The sequence below is a fragment of the Canis aureus genome, chromosome 4 (genome assembly GCF_053574225.1).
Source record: "Canis aureus isolate CA01 chromosome 4, VMU_Caureus_v.1.0, whole genome shotgun sequence".
NCBI classification, from domain to species: domain Eukaryota; kingdom Metazoa; phylum Chordata; class Mammalia; order Carnivora; family Canidae; genus Canis; species Canis aureus.
Window position 1 is genome coordinate 73,629,961 of NC_135614.1, and position 15,778 is coordinate 73,645,738.

General features: G+C 38.7%; 1 protein-coding gene across 4 annotated transcripts in view; it reads right to left on the bottom strand.

Annotated features, from left to right (window-relative positions):
- NIPBL (NIPBL cohesin loading factor) overlaps window positions 1-13,893 on the bottom strand; it is a 197,467-nt gene extending 183,574 nt beyond the window's left edge. Inside the window, exon 1 of one of the 4 annotated variants that reach the window (XM_077896197.1) lies at window positions 13,546-13,892. The gene's annotated coding sequence lies outside the window, so the exon portion shown is untranslated. Of the gene's footprint in view, window positions 1-7,743; window positions 7,762-13,545 lie in introns of those variants that run through there. The other 3 variants (XM_077896201.1, XM_077896199.1, XM_077896200.1) reach the window with 3 other exon arrangements.
- Window positions 13,894-15,778: the final 1,885 nt, after the last annotated feature.

Here is a 15,778-nt window from a genome sequence, read left to right on the forward strand (position 1 = left end):
AAGATCCTTGAAGGCAAGGCTAAAGTCTTTTATTTCATCATCTCTAATATCTTATAGTTCCTGAGACACAGGTAACGCTCAATGTTTGATGAACAAGAGAATGAGTATGAGATGTGGCCACGTCCACACCACACTAGATATTTCATACTCAAATATTAAAAGTACTAGGACCTACCTAAAAATTTACTTTTCTTTTAGTATGTTCCAAACTAGAGAGCTCCTTACCATTTTTTTTTCCTGATAAAAAACTGATGATCCTTTAACTACCACTCTATTTCTAGAAACTACTCTCTAATTTATCTAAATTCCCTTTTTCCATTATCTTTGCTCTGTCCATAAAACTCCTAAAATCTGAGACCACCTTCAGTTTAAAATTGAAGAAATGAGCTTAATGACTGGCCTAAATGTAACTTGGATAGCAGCTAGGTTAGATTAGGTTTTATGCTAATTTCACTATATATCGCCAAATGATACACCTAGTTTGAAAAAGCCTATGATTTTCATCATCAAGAAATTCAAAAACAGGAGTGGCCATCTCAACCTGGATGGTTCAGCAGTTGAGTGTCTGCCTTCAGCCAAGGGTGTGATCCTGGAGTGCTGGGGATCAAGTCCCACATCTGGCTCCCTGCATGGAGCCTGCTTCTCTCTCTGCCTATGTCTCTGCCTCTCTCTCTCTTTCTGTCTCTCATAAATAAATAATAAAAAGATCTTTAAATAAAAAATAAAAGAAATTCAGAAATATATTGAAAAGAAATCACACAACAGTGGAGAAGAGGAACAGTTAAATGTGCTAAGGATAATCTCAATAGGGAATTTGCATATATTGGGAAAAAAGTGCATTTACTGAATGAATTAAAACATGAATGAAAATACAGATTACAGAAATACATATTATTATTATTTCCGGAAATACTATTAAGAGCCATAAAAATGTTCAAACTTTTGGCCCAACTTCCACTTCTCGGATTCCAACTCTAAGTGAATAAAACCCCAAGAGGGGCGGGAAGGAACAGTACATATAAAGATGGTCCACTGCCTTATTTTTTTTCACTGACTTATTTTTATACAGAAAAAAGTGAGAGCAAATAAAATATCCAACAGAATGACTAGGGAAATTAGGGTTCATCCTCAGACAAAATATTAGATAACTTTTTAAGTTTTTTTAAATTATTATTTAAGTAATCTACACCCCATGTGGGTCTTGAACTCACAACCCCAAGATCAAGTCTCCTGCCTGACTGAGCCAGCCAGGTGCCCCAGGATAACATTTCTAATAATTATGAACACTACATAGGAAATTAGGAAAATCTTCATGAGACAACCTTTAGAGAAAACACGATTATGTATGTATAATTTATACCACAAATACATACTTAACCAAAATTACATTCATATAAGTATTTTAATTAAAAACCTAGTAGGAAAGACCTAAAATATGGGATTATAGATATTTTTCCTATTTTCCAAATAGCATGTAGTTTTTTCTGCACTGCTTCTATAATTGAAAAAAAAGGGGGGAAGTCATTAACTTTGAAGTTCTTAAAAGATTCTAAGTTCTAAATCCCACAATTTAGCCTTACTTAACATACTAGAACACTGTACGTAGTTTTACTTTCTAAGAAAACTAAGAGAATGGAGAATTGCTGAACTATAAAGTCTTTATAAAGAACACTAAAATTCTGGTGGCTATCTTCTAGTTGAAAACAATCAGAATCACTAAAATCATATGATAAATCATGTAGGTGGCAGCATGGCTCAACAGATAGCATATTAGAGATTCAGATACTGAACTTTATCCTAGGACAGTCACAAACTTGTTGCAAATTGTCATTTTAAATTCTAGTTTTTAGGCCCCTTCACTTGAATACTGAAGATGTGTAATGGCACTTTGACATATACTACAAACCTTAAACAACTGGAAAAGACTAAAGAACTATAATATTTCTCTCCTTTTCCCATAAATTCTCAATTCTGACTATGTATATTTGGATTTTGCAGGTCATTTTAGCCTTAAGCCTAAAAATTTGTCCCTTAGCAGTGAAGATGGAAATACAGAGGCAATATTTGAAACCAGAAGCAAAGCTGAAACAGGAATTAAAGAGTAGAAAGAATCCAAAACACCTTGTATACAGATTTTTCTCTTATCCAGCTAAGCGAATCTAATTGTCCAAATACAATCAATTAACTAAATTATATCAGTTCTTTGCTTTAAATGTTGTCCTACCTTTTCTGGGCTTTGTGTTTTCTTTCTTTCTTCTGTCAAATTTACTCAACGTTTAACAAGCCCCACCCATCTTCTGTCACTCCAATTAGTCCTACGTCCCCAAACTAAAATATAATTTAAAATCATTTATTCAACAATTGTTTGTTGAGTGGGTGTTGTACCTACAAGGTACCAGAGACTCAATAAAGACAGGGTTCCTCCATCAGCCTTTCGCCTTTGGATTGCTCCCATTTTCTCAAAAGCATGGTAATTAGCTCTAGCGCAAAATATAGCACCTATTATTTTATTTTTAAAGATTTTATTTATTTATTTGACAGAGAGCAGGAGAGAGAGAGAAAACAAGCAGGGGGAGAGGGAGAGGCAGGCTCCCAGTTGAGCAGGGTGCCTGTTGTGGGGCTTGATCCCAGGACCCTGGGATCATGACCTGAGCAGAAGGCAGATGCTTAACCCACTGAGATACCCAGGTGGCCCAGCACATATTATTTTAATTATAAACTCTAGATATAGTGAAGACGTTTACTTTGTTTCTCGAGATACTATCACACTGTAATATGTCCTTTACAAAAGATACTCAGGAATACTTAAGCCAATTACTCTAAGCAGACCCTTTTGTTCAAATGGGGAGTGAAAGGAATAACTTCATATTCTAAGGAAGAAACATTGTAAGATTATACAAAACCACCAGCAATAACTTCACAAGCGAGTAACACAGTTATAACATACATATCTGAACACAGTTATAACATGCATATCTGACTCCCGCCATTAAAAATGTCTGAACTTCTAGCAACTGAATGGTATCATATCCCATTGTATTTGTTTCTTTAGTTTTCTGTTATCTGCAATAAAAGTGAGTTATTCAAGTGAACTTGTTTCCACAGTATAGGAAAGTTAATTTAAAAGCTCTTCCTTTACCCTTTCCTCCTACATTCCTAGTTTCCTTTCAATTCAGACTCTGCTCCTTAACACATGAACATAGTATTGAAGTGAATATATACATTTATGAATTACAGTACTCTAAAAGTAAGGTATGGAAGGATAAAGGCAACAAACTATTCTCGTTTGTTGCAAATCTAGGTCTAAAGGACCTAGATTTTAGATTTAGTGGAAATGTGTATAGAAAAGTCTCATTTAGACTATAAAGCATGAATATTAATAAAGATTACATCTTAATTTTCTTAAAAAGTTTTCTTTTAATAATCTCTATACCCAAAGTGGGGCTCAAGTCACATACTCTTCCAACTGAGCCAGCCAGGCACCCCGTATATACCTTAAATACTAAAGCCCAAGCATAAAAAATATCCTAACACTAAACACATCTTTCACAATTGCCTCTAAGTCTTCTTAGAATGCTATAAGTTATTCCAACTGACAAGCTGTATATACACGCCCACTTTACAGATCAAAAACAGTAGAAGAGGGATGGATTCAAGTGATATTCAGATGTGTTACTGGGTAAACAACTGGGTTGAAGGTGTGGTAAAGGAGAAGGGTCAAGCATGATCACCAACCTTCCAGTTTAGGGAGCTGAGGTGATGGTGGAAACAATTACCTACTTCATATAGTTTTAAGAACAGATTTCTTTCTTTTTTGAGGAAAGAGTGGTAAGAATGAACAATTGAGGGAAGAGTTCATATTTATATACTTTTGAATTTACAGTATTTATGGAGGTGCCTGGTAGACAGATGGATCTGTCTCAAAGAGAAATACATCATTCTGGAGAGATTTGTAAGTCATCAGCATACAGGTAGCAAGCATGTAAAAAGTTGTATGAATAGGTGAGATCAACAGGAAGGCAGAATAGAATGAAGGCTTAAGAACCACCTTAGGAATACCAATATTTATGGGGTGGGCAGGGGAGGAAGAACTAGCAAGAGTCTACAAATGAAAGGTCAGTTCACAGAGGAAGTAAAAGGAGAGACAGCCCTGAACCCAAGGGAGAAAGGTGTTTCAAAAAGGGAATGGTGAAAAAACAAAACAGGTGGTCAAATAAATAAATTTACTCATTATCTGCCCCACCTTTTCAGTAAACAGCACTGCTACTCTAAGCATTAAAAGAGAGGCACCGACTGTTCTTCACTATAACTGATGCTCTATATTTAATATAAACAACAAACATTAAAGTAAAACATGAACTCAATTTTTGGTGAATTATTACTGTACCTTTCCTCATTTTGTATCTAGTTTCTATGTGCTAGATGTTCAAAATATGTGATGCTACCTATTTTAATTTTGATGAAAGAGAAAGCAATGTTTATTTTACCTGGTTGATGGAGCATCTAACTTGAAAAGAATTAACTAATATAAATAAATGCCACTTACCAGTAATGTCAATTACAAATTTTTTGGAGGGAAAGGGTAAAAATGAGCAAGTAACATTATGTCCAAAAATAAAGCAGCTTCAAGATCTGAGAGAAATATCTAAAGTTATTCAGTCTTTTTTGACAGTAGTACTACAGTTAAAGGGTATTCTAATTCAATTTCAAAATGCAGTCACCAAAAAACTACTAATACATAAAACAATGTGGGTGAATCTCGAGAGCCTTATCCTAAGCAAAAGAAACCTATCACAGAAGTCTACATATTGTATGATTCCATTTGTATGACATTTTAGGAAAGACAGAACTATAAGGACAGAAATAATATGTGGTTGTCAGGGGCTGGAACAGGGGTAGGACACTGGTTACAAAAGGATATAAGGCAACTTTTTGGGGTGATGAAAACATTCTATGTTTTGATTGTGGTGGAGGTTTCAAGACTGAACACGTTTTTCAAAACTCATCAAATTGTAGACCTAAAAAGTGAAATTTTACTGTGTAAATTGCACCACAATAAGCTTTAAATTAAAAAAAATTTTTCAGTCATATCTCTATCTTACGTGAATAGCATTTTTAATGTACTGTATTTCTCATTACAGTTAACTTATCCACATTGTTATCATACACAATACATAAATTAGCAAAGAAAATTAAAACTATAATCAATCAATCTTGAGCTTAAAATAAAGTTATTTGGGGCAGCCCCGGTGGCGCAGCAGTTTAGCGCCGCCTGCAGCCTGGGGTGTGATCCTGGAGACCCGGGATCGAGTCCCACATCAGGCTCCGTGCATGGAGCCTGCTTCTCCCTCCACCTGTGTCTCTGCCTCTCTCTTTGCTCTCTCTGAATGAATGAATAAATAAATCTTTAAAAAAATAAAAAATAAAAAAATAAAATAAAATAAAATAAAATAAAATAAAATAAAGTTATTTGGACACTCTTCCTCGGTATCTTACTCCCAATTCTATTGCTCAAGAGACCAAGACAAAGTAAAGTAGTAAAGTATCCTTACTAACAACTAAAAAAAGAACTGTTTTGAGTTTTTATTTTTGATTTAATTTTACACACAAGTTGTTATGTGTGCATTGTTAAGGATGTATGTAATAAAAATGGTCTTACTCAAGAAGCAAGAAGCCTTAAGATTATATATATATATTATAAGCCTTAAGATTATATATATATATATGTTATATATATATATATTATATGTATATATATATCTACTTCTAAATTAGCACAAACATACACTTGCCACTCACTAATTTTAGATTTAGAAATGTTTCTTTAGGAAATATCCTATAGCTCAATTTTAATCAATCATTTCAACAAAAATGTATTGAATACTTGCAAAACAGGAAAAGCACTGTAATGGTATTACAGACATAGAAATGAAAATAATATGTCTTCTTGCTCTCAGCTGGTATTCAGTATGGCTTACAGACACTGGAACACATTATTTTATCAAAGAGATACAAGTAATAAACTGATAAATGTTATGACATGGAAACTCACAAAAAAGGCCATGCTTTCTCTTTCTCCTTAAAAGAAATTTCTGGTCTGTGAATGGACATTTTGAGAAGTAACACATTGTCTACAGAAGAAAGCAGGATTGCTATACAAATATATGTTTTTACAGTTAATATCAATACTTTCTCACTAGCATTTTGAACTTATGAAGATCTCAGAATTTGAGGACTTTCAAACTGTTCAAGATTTCATCAAGGAAAATAATACATTATAGAACCATTCACATTAACACCACCACCTGTATTCACTATGCTATAAAAACTTTTTGCTTAGGATATTGACAGAGAAAGGAACAAACACGTGACAAAAGAGTAAAAAAAATTAATAGAGTTAAATTAAAAGTATATGTCATGTATGTCTTTCAAGATAACCTGAAGGTAGGTTACGGCATACTAGGTTCTTAATTCTTTTCTTAAAGGAGAAAGAATGATAACAGTAGCTTTTAGGGCATTACATTTTAACTTTCAACTTTAGAATTTTCTGAGACAGAGGCAGAAACTGAGGGAAAAAATCATGTGTATCAATTTTTTAAGAATGGTATTTAAAAAGATGAGGGGGAGTTATACCCAATTTACACTCATATAAAATTTCAACTTGGTCATTACCAAGAAAAAACTAAATTACATGGAGCCTAATTCATATGATCAATTTCTTTAGATGGAAATTGGCAAGCCACAATCCTATCAAATAAAGACAACTAAAACCCTGTTTAAAATTCCTGAAAAGGTTGCCAAGTAGAAATGTTCAGAAAAGTCAGTGATGTATCTTCCTTATTAAAATTAATTTCAAGGACATTTTTGTTTCACAAATTAAAAAGTCAAATATAAAATCTTAAAGATTAGTATTTTTACAGTAAACTATATTTTAAATTTAAATAATGCATTAGTTTCAAACACTGTAAGTTTTTAGGATACCTACAATCAATAACTTGTTTTAATAGCAGTACTGTTTTTTAACAAGTATACATTTCATCAGCACATCAGCATAAGACCAAAGGACTGAGAAGTACAAATGATCCAAATAACTGCAACAAAAAGGAATTGAGTATTTCAAAATTATGTCATAGCTTCCAAATTTCTTGGGAGAGGTAAAAGTGTAAAAAACTATTTTAGTAAATTAATTAATGTTAATTCCATGTTTCTGCATACTGAAAATGTTTTTCCTTTCTGCCAAAAGGCAAATATATACAAAAGAACACTTAGAAGTTTGGTGTGTTCACAATAACTGATGTTACACACATGTAAGATGGCAAAACAATTTACCTACATAAACTATGTTGGAAGTTTAATGCGATCTTTGGAATATTTTTTAACACCTGACATTTTTATAAGAAATAAGTGAATCACAAAATTATAAAGTGCCCTTTCCATATTTTGCCAATTTCCATAAATACAGCATGCATATCGTACTTAAATGCATATTTGTGGATATATTCTGTGTAATAGATGAGGTGTAAACTAACAAGGTATTTTACAGAAAAGACTATTCAAATAATCAATCATCTATAAGTAACTAACCAAAACATTTTAGAATTCCTCTTCATAAGACATAAAAAGTTTCACTGCTTTATAGCCAAGCCTACCCTTTTCATCAAAGAATGTATTATAAATCTTGAAGAGGCAGGGTGATAGAATGGAAGATGTTTTAGAATTAGCCATATCGGGTTGGAATCCTACCTCTAACACTTGCTAGATTTGCCACCCTGGACAAGGTTCTTTAATACGATGAGCCTCAATTTCCTGGTCTGTAAAACAAGAACACATCACTAACCTCACTGGGTAGCTAAGAGGTTCAAAACATGATATACAGTGTAGTGGTTAAGGTTATAGGTAAGGCATCAATTTTGGAGTCTTTCCTCTACTTTCTTCCATTTGTTGGCTACGGGACCCTAGGCTAGTCATTCAAACATTCTATACCTTAGTTTTCTCAAGTATCTTAGAATAATACACACAACCAGAGTCATTTTATATGCAGATTCATGGTAGATGGAAATGACTCAATAATATTACATATTACAAATATAAACCACTCAATACAGTGTCTGACACAAAAAAGATCTTTTAAATCTCAGTCCTCCTAAACTAAGTTCTAAGTTGTTTTATTATTGTCTCTACAACTCAAATTCACCCGTGAAGATAAAGATTTGCCATCAAGGACAAAAAAGAAAAAAAAAAAAAAGACCATCTCAAAAACTCTAAAAGTATTCACTAAAGGAATCTCCCTCCATAAGATTACATGGCAAAGCTCTAGAATAAGCACATAACTTCCCAAGTTGGTGACTTTGAAAGGACTAACAGTCTTTGGCTATATAAACACTAGAATTTTAAAAAATTACCAGTCATACTAATTTATAGATTCATCTACTATATTACAATTGGTCACATACATATGTATGAATGAAATCACTCTCTAAAGCTGAATTTTCCCTTTCTAGAAATAGATGCTTTGACAATTTCAACTCAATAAACAAAAGTAAAAATTACAGACTGCTTAACATACACTAAAATATAAGATAGCAAAGATTTGCTGATTTCAAAAACAATATATATATGATATACAGTGTGAATTCTATTTTAGTTCTTTGCCTAAAGTACAAAAGTTCCTTGACTACACGACTTTTAAGTATTATTGAGTTAACTGAGCAACCAAACAATATGATGATTTTATTAAAACTAGAAATGTGCAATCCTAAATCCTTAAGAAAAAATATAAACCAGACTGATCATTTACTAATTATAAGACGATGGGCAATTTTTTAACTCTTCCAGTTTCTGTTTCTTCATTTTTAAATTGTGGATAACTGTTTCTATTTCCTGAGCTTCTTATGTTAAGTGAGATAGTATTATGGTGACATACTTAACACAATTCCTGGCACATGTTAAGTCCTTATAATCTTACCTAGCTGGCAATGCTATATTAAGAAATAATGTCTTTTAACAGTATCACTTTGGAATTAGAAAGAAATATGCCTTAAAACAATGCATTCTGACAAAACTCAATTCATCAAAACTGACCCTAGATTTACACTGAACAAAATAATAAGACAAATATCTAAAATCATTTTTATTACTTGGGAAAAAATTTCTGAGCAAACAAAATACTTTTTAAAATGATAATGATGACCTTAAATAAAGAGTCATGGTATTTTTAAAATTGCCTTTAAATCATCTAGAAACACATTCCACTTTATAAAAACACTTTCAGGAGTCACTATATATTTACTACAAATATAGTTAACTGACTTACATTCTTTAAGAGGAACATAATGTAAATAAATTCAGTCATTCAAACACCAAACATACACACAAGGTCAGGATTTCTAATGCGAAAGTACTATTTTCATATCAGGAAAATACTATCAAGAGACAGGTATTATATCTCCCTAAAAGAAGAGGAAAAAGCACCTTGGACCCAGGTAATTGAAAAAAGTCATATAAGGTATCAGTGTTGGCATTGAGCAACAGCAATACCTAGCTTCAGGACCAGAGCTCACACTTTTCTTAAAACAATATAGTCTAATAAAACACTAGTAAAAACAAGAGAATCCCTTATTCTCACCGAAAACATGAATCTATACAAATTAATATGGCCTCTGAGTATCAAGTTTTTCATCAAAAAATGGAAATCATGCCAGTCACTTCTCTCACAGGGAAATGGGAATATTTAAAAATGAACTCAGGTCACCTTGAAAAAGAATCCTTTTAAAAATTCAAAGAATAATTATAAATGACAACTACTAAAAATAGAAACTTTGCTTAAAAAGTATATTTTGAAATGATTTTTAAAGGCGGCTATATAGTACCAGAAATTACCACCAAAGCCAACCTAATATGTTCAAGATATTAAAATAAATATCTTCAACTAAAGAGTTCATTACTAGGTTGTTTTTTTTTTTTTTTTACAGTTCCCAGTCATTAATTTCCTATTCATTTTATAGCAAATAAATGTGATCGACAACACTGAAGTTACATTTTTCCAAAAGGAATTTTTATTTACCTCAGTCTTCCCAATCACTTCATATAAACCTAAAATCATATTTTAAAATTCCAGAATTACTCACAAACTATCCGTTTCCTAATAAGCTGCGAGGTGGAGAAAGTTAAATGGAATTATATAAACCTCAAATTCTTTAGTTTTTATTTATTCTTGTATTATTAAATTTTACATCAATATAAAGAATGCCAAAATATAAAATAGGTGATTTCAGATGTTTCTATGGCAATTTGATGATGGATTAGTACCAAAAAAATTGAATATCAAATCAATATAGGAAGTCTTAGAAAATACATGTTTGAGGTGGGGGTAGTCAGGCTTCCAAATAAAGATTTCATATTTGAATTGGTATAGCTTTGCTCACAGTCAAATTTCTGAAATTTAATAGTGATTGCTATGGAAAAAACCCAAACCTGGTTTACTACCATACTAAAAACTTTCACTTTTCATCCCCAAAGATAATCTGAAGTAGACAATCTTTCTTTCTTCAAATGTAACTTTTTTCTTCTTAAAGGGGGCAGTATTATAATGATCCCTAGCACAGGTTCAAAATGCTTTCCAGTAACTTCATAAACAAATTGTCAAACGGTTTCAAGAAACAGCATTCTATACACTCTTCTCCAAACACTAAAAATAACTAAGTATTTAATACTCAATTTTAATTTGATTTACTAGACTTTCACTACTTTAGAATTGCTTTCTCTTCAAGTAATTATTATAAGTTATTGGTAACAGCAAACTCAAGAAAAACAATAAACACACTGTTGAATAATGCTAGGAATTATTTCTCCAATAATATAACTAACATTAAAAGATGACTTGAACACTCATAGGGTCTTCTTTCACTAAATTAAAATAATAATAATAGTAGAAATGCAAAAATAGCCACTTGGTGACTATCCATACAACTAATACAGGGGAGGTAGAACAGAATATTCATAATCTCTAGGGAAATACAAAGTATTCCTTCCAACTAAGTTGTCAAAATTTTAAAGTTCAAGTTTAGGTTTTGTTTGAGCTTTACAATGTTTCCTCCTTTAAAAATAACCCATATAATTGGTTTGGACGAAAAAAAAAAACCCACATATTTTCAGTTTACTTTATTTAAAATGTTTTATGCTATCTTAATGAAAGCTATCACATGACCTGTACTACTTACAGAACACTAAATATGTAGAATTAGGAAAATAAGATCTGGTAAGAACTAATTCACTTTAATTCCAAAGTCACAAGAAAAAAAAAAAATCATTCACATAAACAGATATCTAACACACTGATTCAAACATCTGTGTAAGAAAGCTCCCTTTAACTATAAAGCACTAAAAATAAGTTGTTTCTGTTGATGAAAACTAAGCAAGCAGAACTCCTCTTTTCCATTACCTTTAGTAGAAATATGTTCATCCTTTGACATACGTCTCCGTGTTTTTTTTTTTAATAAAAGTTGTAAAAGCATCACAGGTTCATATAAGGGCCTTTCGAACATTTATATTGAAACCCTTACCCGGCCGCTCCCCCAAAGTCCCAAACCCTCAGCTTCAGATGTGAAGTGTTCCTCCCTTCTGTATTCCCTCCCCCCAGCAAGCCCCCATTAGCCTGCCCCCCACCCGGTGTAGGCCTGAGGCCCTGTAGCAAACAGTGTCTAACAGGAGCAGGCAGCACAAAGACAGGAATGGGAGATTAGTGGGAGGGAGGGAGGCCGGGATTGGGGCTCAGCAGGAGCTTCAGGCTTTTTAAAATTCAAACTGCTCCCTGACCAATACAAATCACGGACACGCTACTGACTACTACACGGATTTATAGCATTAAAAACATGCCTAGTACGTGACAGCTATATTAACTTCACTCTTTTTAACATTTATCCATACGTTTGCCAGAAATGTGGAACAATTTATTTTAAGCAGAGGGCTAAACTCAAAAATAACCTTCAGAAAAGTTACTTATTCTACAATGACAATAATAATTTAATGAGACACCAAAAATCCGAACCAATGTAACACCCGTTAGTAAAACAAGGGACTTTGTTGATCAGTGTTGCTTCATTCTAACCAGTGAAAGTTTTCCCTCAGTTATTGTGAGACAAAGTATCCAAAGAGTCTAATGCCAGGTACATTTCTTTTTTTCTATGCAATTTGTATGGCTGAGGACTTTTAAATTGATCGTTTTCCCCTTATACTAACCTACCTTACCAACGCCTCAATAAACAAGCTGTGAACACTTAACTTACTCGTGAACTGGAATTTGTTAAGGCAGAACTGATATTTTTCTCTAGCATTTACAGATACATTTGACCTATTAAAATGACACCTCTCTCATTACACAGTCAAACATCATGGGCACAAACAGCCAATGACAATCCTGGGACCTCACGAAGATCTGCCCTGACATGAAAGGATGGCACCTTCTACATTTTTTTTTTTTTTTTTTTTTTAGCCTCTCTGGGATTTGAAGCCTAACTTTAATTTCTGCGCTTTTAAAGAAAATTGGTTTTTACCTGTACCTCGGTACAATTCTCAGAACATTCAGGGTTCTTTCCATGCATCTCCACGCTGAGATCAGGAAGTACCTGAGTATTTTACGTATAGTCGTTTAAAATCGTCCTTATATAACGCACACAAATCTAAAGTGCCAGGGTAAACCTGTCAAGTACTTTACACTTGCCTTTGAATAAAAAAGTCCATGTGCGACCCACACTGTCAAACAACAACATAAAAGCTCTTGGTGGTGGTGGTGGTGGTGGTGGTGTGTGTGGGGGGGGGGCATATGCAGTGTCTACCACCCTGTGGCTTTCTACATTCAATATTCATGTGGGCGATTTAATTCTTTAAAAAAAAAAAAAAAGAAAGAAAGAAAGAAAGAAAGAAAAAGAAAACGAGTCTTTATTAACTTTCTAACGCCCAAACAAGTTTCACACAGGGCAAGAATTACCACTGGATCCGCGTCTGAGTATTTACATTTGTCTCACTAACTGAAACTACTTCCTCCCTTCATGGGGTCACAGGGGGAAGAAGGGGGGTTGTTTGTTTCACTGGGACGTTCCCCACTCCCGGACCAGGAAAGTTGTAAATATGGGGACGATCTGGGCACATTTGCCGTGAGTTGTATTGTTTCCGCCTCCTCACTAGCTACGGCTCTTCTCCCGGGCGAGGCCTGTCACCGACCAGCAGCAGCTCCGCTCAGCCCGGAGCTCTCCTAATCCCCGAGCTCAAGTAGATTCCGCTGGCCCGCGGCCTGCGCTCTCCGCCGGGCCTACGCCTCCCCGGCCGCCCGGCAGGAGCCCGGTCCCCGCCACCGGAGCCGGCCGGGAGAGAGTACAAAACCACCGCCACCCAGGGCGGCTGCCACCAGAGAGGAGCGAACTCTAGACTCGCCCGCGGAGGAGACCTGGGGCCGCTAAGGAAACGGCGGGGAGGGGAGCGAGGAGGAGAGACGCTGAGGACCTGGCGCCGCCGCCGCCGCCGCCGCCGAAATAAAGAGCAGGAATTTACCTGGGCGAATCGGCGTCTGAATCCAAGGGGAGGCCGAGGCCGCTGTGGCGAGAGACTATAATCCGGGCCGGGAGGGGGGGTGGCTACGGCTCCTCTTCCGTCTCCTCAGTGCGGGGAACATGTAGAGCCGGGGGGAGACCAGCCGAGAAGACAAATCGCTGCTTCTTCTTCCTCCTCCTCCTCCTTCTCCCACATAGAAACACTCACAAACACCCGACCGGGGGCCCGAGCTACCGGGGGGGCATCGCCGCCGGCCCGGGAACCAATCCTCCTGTCGGCGGGGGCGTCCCTCCCTGCGGCTTGGTGGTGTCGGGTGAGTCGGTACCGACGGAGGGAGGGGGGGGAGGGCGGGGGGGGAAGGAGCCCTGTGTGTGTCTCTCTCTCGTTCCGTCTCTCCCTCTCAGAACAAAATGCCGACCGGAAGTGCAGCTGCAGGAATGACTCCCTCCGCCGGCGCCAAACACTAACAACCACCCCCTCTTCCCCACTCCACTTCCGCCACCGCCGCTGCCGCCGCCGCCGCCGCCGCCGCCGCCGCCGCCGCCGCCGCCGCTGCCGCCACTTGGGCTCGCGTCCGCGGCCGCGCCGCACCGCCCCGCGCCCGGGGCTCTCCTGGGCGCCCGTCTCCGCCTCAGGGCGACTGCGGAGATGCTGCCGCGTAGCGTGGAGCCTGCGGGGCGGCGCGTTCGCCGAGGCGCGCGGGCGGGCGGGCGGGCGGGCCGGCTCTCTCCGGTCTTTATTTTCCCGGAGGCCGACCGGAGCGGGGCCCGAGTGCTGAGGAGGAGGAGGAGGAGGAAGAGGAGGAGGTGCGCGTGCGGGGCGCTCAGGCCCGAGCCGCCTCGCAGGCCAAGCTCGCTGCCCCGGCTGGTGGCCATTCGCTTAGGGAGCCGAGCTCGGGGCGGCCGGGGAGAGGACGCCCGCGATTCGACGGCGACGGTGCTTTCCCCCCCCCCTTTTTTTTTTTTTTTTTTTGCTTTTTGCTTTTTCTTTTTAATGGTGTCTCTGCAGTCTGGTGGATGGATGTATCGTAACCCCCTCCCCCCTCCCCCACACCTCGCCTCGGGAGAGGCCGGACTCTACGCCCGTCTCTGCATTATTTCTGCGGAGCGAGAACGCAAACGCTCGGAGGTGAAGCAGCGTCCCAGCTGGATGGAATTGGAGTCGTGTCTGTGATGCTCTGGTTTCTGGAGATATGCGGTCCTTCTCTGGTCGGTGGGGGGGGGGGGGTTGTTTGTGGTGGTGGTGGTGGTGGTTGTTGGCGGTGCTCTGGTGCTCCCTTAACTGTGGGGATGAAGGCCTGTAGGCGACGCTGTGCGAACGGGCAGCTGGCGGGCGGCGGGCCCGGAGCGCGCGGGTCGGCGCCCCCTCTAGGTGTGGGTGGAGCCGGCGCGCGCGGAGAGCCGCCCGCCCGCCCTCCCGCCCGGACCCGGGCCCGGGCCACCGGCAGACGGCGGGCGACGGGAGCGGGGAACGGGGGGCGGGGGAGCCTGGGGCCCGCCGGTCTCCAGCGTCGGTCTCCTCTCCGCGGTGCTGCACGAGGCTGGGGCACGGATGCGACCGACCGTGCGGACGGTGCCGGGCTGCCTGTGGTCTCCTGCTGTAACGAACTTGATCTTTCCGAAGTTCGTAAAATTAAAGTTGGGGGGGGGGGGGCTTTTGTTCAGGTAAAAAATGCAGTAGGTAAGCGAATTTTACTCCAGCGGGACGAATTTGGTGTTCGCGGTTTCATGGCTCTGGATCATTGGGTAATCGCATTGTCTGTGTATCTGCACGTTTTCCAGTGTGCTGAAAAAGTGAACGGGTTGATTTGCACTCCGGTGTTTCCATTGGCCTCGGAAATCACTCGAGAGACTAGGTCAGGTCTTGTGACTCCTTTCCTCTTCCCTCCATGCGGTGGCCTGGCAGCTCTCTAGCGGAGAGGAAAAGCCAAAGTCTTGACCGTGGCCTAAATACCGCGCGCGCGCGGCTGGGGAGAAGCTGCCCTGACACTCCTGCGAGCGGGACCTCTGCCCTCGCTACACCCCGTGCCAGCGCCTTTCCCCCCAAGAATCCGCAGGGCTTGCTCCCTCACCTTCAGGGTTTGGTTCAGGTGTCACCTCGGGGCTTCAGTGCCCCCACGCCCCGAAACTGCAGGGTCCCTGCCCCCCTTGCCCACCTTATCCTGGAGGCCTTTTGCATATCTCACGCGTTTATCTTATCTGTTTTTATTCGGGACGTTAAGCTCCAGTAGGGC